The following is an 8,532-nucleotide window of genomic DNA, read 5'->3' as shown; positions in this document are numbered from 1 at the left end:
AAAAATCTTGTAAACTAACATGGTAATGAATATAATTAGTGTCATGTCAACAAGGTAAGAAATCAATTTCCTAATTATTTTTCTATTTTGTGTTTAAAAATTGATACTTTCATTTAATAAAAGTAGTGTGTAACCCTGTGCATATGCACATGTATATATATATATATATATATTTTTAAATCACAATTATATATATATATATATATGATTTAGAATCTAATTGGATCTAGACTCTTCGGTTTTTGTACAAAATAATTCACTTGCTACAAAAATTAAAATATTAGATGGGATACATGGCATAAAATTGAACTCCAATTAAAATTCAATTTAGAATCTAATTGAATTTAGACTCTTTGATTTTTGCACCTAATAATTCACTTGACACACAAATTTAAAAATTAGATGAGACACATGGTGCAAAATTAGACTTCAATTTAGAATTTAATTAAATTTTCTCTCAGTTTTGGCTATGTGTGTGTGTGTGTGTGTGGCAACCTACCATCAGTCTATTTAAAATTACATGTCATTCATGAAATCATAGTCCCATATATGGCCCTTTTTTAGGAGCCACTATCTCATAATTTTTTTTCTTTAAAAGTTAGTATATTGCAATGTATTTGGAATGGTGAGTCCATTGGTATTTGGAATCAATTTAAAAAAATAAAATAAAATAAAATAAATAAACCTTAAATTGGACACATAACACAAAATTAGACAACAATTGGAATCTAATTTAGAATCTAATTGGATTTTCTCTCAGTTTTGGCTTTAATTATATATATAGACTGGTTATTGGCTTGTGCGTTGCACGATTTTTTTTGGTATGATCTTTTTTGGTAAATATTATGACTGGAGAACATTTTTTTGGGAAAAAACCTTCTTTTATTTTTATGTAGTGATTTTAAAAAATACAATGAAGGGTTTTATGATAAATTTTGTTAATTTTATGAAATACATTTATATAAAATAAAATTTGTAAAATGCATAAGATATAAGTAAAGGTATAATTCATGACTATGCATGAAAGTTATTTTTTTTTTAAAAAAATTTTTATTATTATTTTTTTTTCTATTAGCTAGATCACATTTCTTAAATAAACTGAACAACCATTTCATCTCCCTGTTATACACGTAATGACTGGAATGTTGTTAGTTAGTACATAATTGCTTGATAAACAATATTGAGTAAAAAATATTTTAATTCTATTTAAGAAATTTTTTGTGAAATTTTCATTTTCATGTCCATTTTTTTAATCTAATAGATTTAATTTTTCATGTTAGTTTAATTGAATAGTATTGTGTTTATACTTTTTTTTCTTAACTACAATTGATAATTCACAAAATGAGTAAACAACTTATTGAGTATTGCAAAAGATACTAATATGAACATCAACATGAGCATGAACATGAAGTGTGATTTCTATTCATTTTCTTGAAGAAAATATTTACTTACAGAAAATTCCAAACTTTATTAGGTAAAGAAGAATCAAAGTTATAGATAGCAAAATCAATAAAACCAAAAAATTTAGGAGCCTAAGAGGAGCCATTAGTCATTTGAAACAATCCAAAATACTCAAGGACTAGCTTCCATTGCAACTGCTTTAGCTCTAGGAAAACAATATATATCTCTATATCCTTTTTTTTTTTTTTTTTTTGAAATAATTACAATATGCTGCTAATCCCGCAACTTGAACCTTTTTTCCCTGACTCCTGCAATTTGAATATTTTCTCCCTTAAACCCCACACACTTTGTGTATGGGGAGGTTCCAATTCAGCATGGCCCTCGACACACACACACAGACACAGACACATATATATATATATATATATATATATATATCTCATTTAATATATATAAAACTTCTTTTAAAAAAAATTAATATGTTTATCATAATTAAGGGAAATCCTAATGGGTACTTCAGTTGAGGATATGTGAAAAAGGCATATACATACCTCGAATGGTAAAGGAGAAAGAAAAACTTGCTAATCCCTTTTAATATGGTTAATTGCTTTGCCTCAATCAGTTGCCCAAACAACGTACCGCTTATTCATACCACAACCACAAATGACAATGCAACATTAGCCATCTGTAATTGCTAATCTGAAAGTACAGATTTCTTTAATAGCTCTACCTTCGTTTCTTTTGGCTAATATGTCTTTACTGAATCAAAATCAAACCACAAAAATCATATAAAAATCACCAAATTGGAGTTTAAAATTATAATTAAATTTTTAAAAGAAATCTAGGCACATTTGCACAAAAATTCCATGTAACTAAGTCACCTAGGAATATTGGACCCTTTTTCCTTTGTATAAATAGGGGGGTCTCAATGGGATAAGGGGGCTAACAATTTTCTCTCCAAAACATTTATTGTATGAACACGAAAGTTTTCCATTGTAGACTTTTCATGATTAAAGAACATGACTTGCCAACTAATCAAACTAGAGCTTTTAGTACCTACAGCAATTTCACAACATTAAGAACAAACCCCAGTGTATAAAATGTCAAATTCCATAGTCTCCTGTTACATCAAATGAGTGTTTAATTTTTCTCGCAAAGTATTGAATAGTAAAGGTTCTGGGCCATAGTCTCAATTACAACTCTCAATCATGTTGGACTTGGATGACACCTATCAACAACATATCATTATGAGATGTAGAAAAAATTTAGAGTGCACACAATGTTTAGTGTGGATGGGAAGAAATTTCATCCTATTCCAATTGGTTAGGTTAGTAAGGGACCTATTCCAATTTAATGATCCTGGAATTTTGTATACAAGTAATAATCAAGGAAACTTCCACCTAAAATAAGTCGGACTTTTGGCAAGAGAGAAAATTGATGTCTAGACAAATCAAGCTAAGGCCGACCAAAATGGACCATATTCTTAATTTCTTATCTCTATTTGTTCCATGTACAAGACTTATAGTTAATGCTTGGCGTATAAAAGTTAAACATCTTATCTAAAGTCCATCCTCTGAAAGCTTGAGAAAAAATTCATTTAAACCAACACAATATATAAATTATAAAGGAATCAAAGAAAAATTGTCAAAAATAATGAAAATTTAATCCATGCTTAAATTCTTATAAGGATGAACACAATAGCAATATCTTTTTTTTTTCTTTTTTTAAATAAAGATAAAAAAAATCTATACTTATTTTGTACGTATGATAAAGTCCTATCACAAAGTTTTTTGAGACTCATGTTGATTAGTGATTAGAAGTTATAAAGGAATAATCATCAATATATGTTAGGTTCTAAGGAATTAGGAACTAATGTATTAGAACTCTATTTTGTAATGTTGGCAAACCATGATCAAAACATTTTAGTATTGTTTAGACTTGCTCAAAGTATATGATTTTTATGTAAAGTTGGAATCGAGTTGCTGCAAGATTTATTGTGTAAATCTGCCTGGCTCGATAGATCGATAATTAGACTCGATCGATCGAAGTCGTGCAGATTGTTTTTTCTGTAGAATTTCCAACTCAGTCCAAGCCCGTTTGACGTGTAGGGTTTTATGTTTTGCCCTAGGTATAAAAGGGAAAACCCTAGCCATGTTTTAGGTTGCTCCTTATGTTGTGTGTGTGAATCTTTTGTGAAATCAAGAGGTGGTTGCCTTCACACATACTTAGGGTTTCCAAGATTCAAGATTATGTCAAGAACTTGGTGATCGATTCAGTTGTTGTTTTAAGAGCTTAAGGATACACAAGCAGGAGTGCTTGTACTTGCTGTGAATCCAAGAAAGAAGTAATCTGTAGACTCGGAGCTGTCACGTGGTCATGGTAGTAAGTTTCCTACTCGAGGTAGCAATAGGATGTTAGTGGTCTAAGTCGCTATTGTGTAAACTTCAATTATTTTATAGTGGATTTAGTTTTACCTTGAGGATAGCTAGGTTAAATCCTCCCCAGATTTTTACTGATTTGGTTTTCCTAGGTTACCATGTTGTGTTCTTTATTTTCCGCATTTTACAATAATATGATATATGTGTGTTAACCTAAATTTGATAATTTGACTAAGTAATCACTTAGCTAATTACCTAGGTTAATCTGGTTGTGGTTTTAAGGGGTCTAAAAACAAACAAGTGGTATCAAAGCGGGTAGCTCTCTAGTTGTAGATTTTTTGATCTAGGAGCTGATCCTTGAACCCTGTTGTCATGGATTCTTGGAAGATCTTATTGCTAACATGCCATCATGTCTACTTGTTGTTTTTGTCTCTTGTTGCTTTTGTTAAATCTTTCCTTGAGCATCTTGGTATAATTACATGTGATGATAATTATGTGTGTTATACTGCTTTAACTACCTGAAAGGCACATGATTCTTGTCTTTGGTATTTGGATAGTGGCTGTTCCAGACATATGACAGGAAATAAAGTTTTGTTCAAGACACTCTTTGAAGGAAATATTGGGACAGTCACATTTGGAGATGAGAGCAAATCTGTGATAAGAGGCATCGAAACTATGGACATTCCAGGGTTGCCGGTATTTGAAGATGTCTGGTATGTAGATGGGTTAAAGGCTAACTTACTCATCATCAGTCAGATTTGTGATAATGGTCTGAATGTTCTCTTCACTAAGTATGAATGTGAGATACTTGATGGAGGAGGTGACTGTATGTGTATTGGTGTAAGGACAGCTGACAATTGTTATGGTATAACACTGAGTATAAGCAACAAGTGTTTTAGTGCAAAGATCAATCAAGTTGACTTATGGCATCAACAGTTGGGCTTGCTAGTCACAAGCAATTAGAGAAGATCTCCAAGTGTGATGCAGTTATTGGTTTGCCTAAGTTTGATAAGATAGAAAAGTGCATATATGGACCATGTCAGATGGGTAAACAAGTGAAGTCCAAGCATCCGTCTGTAACTAAAGTTCAAACTTCCAAACCTCTTGAGTTGTTGCACATTGATCTCATGGGTCCTGCCAGAGTTTAGAGTTTAGGTGGAAAGAAGTATATTCTAGTTGTTGTAGATGATTTTACTAGATATACATGGGTTGTGCTTTTGAGAGATAAAGCTGAGGCTCCTGAGAAGATGATACATTTGTATAAGAAATTGCAAGTTGAGAAAGGTACTATGATAGCTAGAATCAGAAGTGATCATGGAAGAGAATTTGAAAACACAAAGCTGGCTACCTTCTGCAATGATTAAGGCACGCATCAAGAGTTCTCATCACCCAAGACACCATAACAGAATGGGATAGTGGAAAGGGAGAATAGGGTTGTTCAAGAGATGGCACGAGTCATGCTACACAATAAAAAGATGCCCAAATCCTTCTGGGGAGAAGCAATTAACACTGCTTGCCATACACTTAACCGAGTGTATTTCAGACCTGATTCCAAGCAAACTCCCTATGAACTCTGGAGAGGAAAGAAGCCTGTGGTCAAATATTTCAGGATATTTGGCAGTGACTGTTACATTCTACGTGATAGAGAGAACCTAGAAAAGTTTGATGCAAAGAGTGACAAGGGATACTTTCTAGGATACTCTTCCACTAGTAGAGCATATAGAGTGTACAATTTGAGAACCAAAACAGTCATGGAATCTTCCAATGTTGTGATCAATGATGAATTAAGTTCTGAAAGTCATTCAGAAAACAGTTCTCCAGTTCAAGAAAAGATTATGGAAGTTGATGATTCACTTCCTGCTGATTATGTGGGGAAGCATAGTGAGGAAGAGCTGTTATTATTGAATGATACAATTTCAGTACCATCAAGTTCAGAACCATCCACACCGGTTCATGAAACCCAACAAGAACAAAGCGAGCTTAGTCCTCCATCAGAACAGAAAGGTACCTCCACATCTATAGTTAAAGGTCCATCTTCTAGAGTTAAGTTGAATCACCCTGCCACTAATATATTGGGTAGTCTAAATGATAACATGAGATTGAGATCAAAAGCCTTGAATGTGATTACTCACTCATGCTATCTATCCCAATTTGAATCGAAAAAGGTGGATGAAGCACTTCAAGATGCTAATTGGGTTAATTCCATGCATGAAGAACTTCACCAATTTTTTCGGAATGATGTGTGGGAATTAGTTCCTAGACTAAAGGGAGTAAATGTGATTGGAACTAAGTGGATCTTTAAGAACAAGTCAGATGAACATGGTACAGTTATTAGAAATAAATCAAGACTTGTTGCTCAAGGGTACACATAAGTGGAAGGGATTGATTTTGATGAGACCTTTGCACCGGTAGCAAGATTGGAATCCATTAGGATACTTTTGGCCATAGCAAGTCATCTGAATTTCAAGTTGTATCAAATGAATGTCAAGAGTGCTTTCTTGAATGGGATGCTGCAAGAAGAGGTATATGTTGAACAACTAAAGAGTTTTGTTAATCCTTACAGACCGAATGATGTCTACAAGTTAAAGAGAGCCCTCTATGGTTTGAAACAAGCTCCTAGGGCTTGGTATGATAGATTGACTACATATCTCACTGAGCATGGATTCAAAAGGGGAATTGCAGATACTACTCTCTTCATAAGAAATGATAAGAATTATTTTGTTGTAACTCAAATTTATGTTGATGATATTGTTTTTAGTGCTACTAATGATTCTCTTGCTCAATCTTTTGCATATGAAATGAAGGCAATGTTTGAAATGAGTATGGTCGGTGAACTAACTTATTTCTTGGGATTGCAGGTGAAGCAAATGGACTTAGGAATCTATATCAACTAAGCAAAGTATGCAAGAAATCTAGTCAAGAGATTTGGACTTGACAAGGCTGCCCATGCTAGGACACCAATGGCTGCAAATGCAAAATTAACCAATGATTCATCAGGTGAGTTTGTTGATGTTACATTATATAGAATGATGATTAGATGTCTTTTGTATTTGACTGCAAGTCGGCTTGATATTGCTTTTAATGTTGGTGTTTGTTTTAGATTTCAATCTAATCCTAAGGTTTCACATTTGAATGCTGTTAAAAGAAATATAAAATATGCTAGTGGAACTTGTGATTATGGATTGTTTTATAGCAAAGAATCTAATCTGTCTCTTGCTATATATTTTCTGATTTTGATTAGGCCTATAATGCCGATGATAGAAAAAGCACCACTGGTGGGTGCTTTTATGAAGGACCCAATCTTGTTGCTTGGGTGAGTAAAAAGCAAAATTCTGTGTCTTTGTCTACTGCAGAGGCAAAATATATTGCTACTGGAAGTTGTTGCTCACAACTTCTTTGGATGAAAAAGCTTTTGAGTGATTATGGGATATTACAAGATACCATGGTTGTTTATTATGATAATTGTAGTGCTATCGATATCTCTAAGAACCCTATTCAACACTCTAAGACTAAACATATAGAAATTAGATATCACTTCATTAGGGATCATGTTGAAAGAAAGATTGTGTCTCTTGAGTATATCCCTACTGAACGTCAGAATGCTGACATCTTCATCAAACCTCTTGATAGAAGTAAGTTTGAGATAATTCGTCAAGTAATTAGTGTGATTTTGTGTCCCTGATTATCTTTGGCTTTCATTGTCCTTGTGCTTCATCGCTCTAATCTTTGTGACCTTTGTTTTTGTTGGTTTTTGTTTTTGTTTTTGTTTCTAGGACTTGCATTGCATAACATTCATGCATTTCATTCTAGGATTGTTTTTGTTACTTTTCAAAAAAAAGGAAAAAGGAAGCAAAATGTGTTTTGCATTATTTTCTTGGATTTGAAATCAAGGTTGGCCAATTTATTTTTACATAACATGTTTATGTACTTTGTTTAGCTTGGATGAGCTTATTTATTGCACTTTACTAGTTGAAGCCTTGTAGTGCATGTTGTGTGAGAAGATGTTTATAGTCTTTGATCACATGATCTTGATCTTGAAGTCACATGCCTTTGATTGTCGGACTTGAACTTATTGAGAAAGACATAAATAACCATCTCACCACTGTTTACTAGCCAATCATGAACACCTTAATGCATATCATATGATTTTGTGCTCGAGAAAGTGTAGCACATGCACAAAAAGAATATAAAGTGTAGCCTCGGTTTAAATGCTAAAATTGGTGTGTACATTATCCTGGCTATTTTAATAAGTTTCTAATCAAATAAAATTGGTGTGTATATTATGAGGCAAATCAAGAAACTTACATGATTCCAAGCTTGTTTTCTAGGAGATGTGGGAGTTATATGATGTAACTCTTTAGGTGATAGTCTCTTTCAAATTTATGTGATGAATTTTGTAGAAATTGTGCTTGATTTCTATTTACATATCACCTTATATGTATCTCAAACTTTTGCTAGTTGCACACACTACACAAGTTACTCTTTGCTAAACTTTGTACATGTTATTGTGTGTGATTTTGGTTTGGCCAACCAAGTTTGAAAATTCCTTGATTTTTATGCAAAATGTGTTTGAAGTTTGAGAATTTAAGAAGAATTGATTGAAATCTTATTTTTGGGAAAACTCGGTTCAAAATAAGTGTTTTTGAAAATCACTTCATCTCATACTCATGCATTTTATTCATTAAATACTATGCTTTGAGGAGTTTCTGCATAAAATTGCTTTGTTTTTTCAAAAAATTGTTTTTTTTTTTTT

Source organism: Quercus robur, chromosome 4 (genome assembly GCF_932294415.1).
Source record: "Quercus robur chromosome 4, dhQueRobu3.1, whole genome shotgun sequence".
NCBI classification, from domain to species: domain Eukaryota; kingdom Viridiplantae; phylum Streptophyta; class Magnoliopsida; order Fagales; family Fagaceae; genus Quercus; species Quercus robur.
This window is presented reverse-complemented; position numbering follows the sequence as displayed.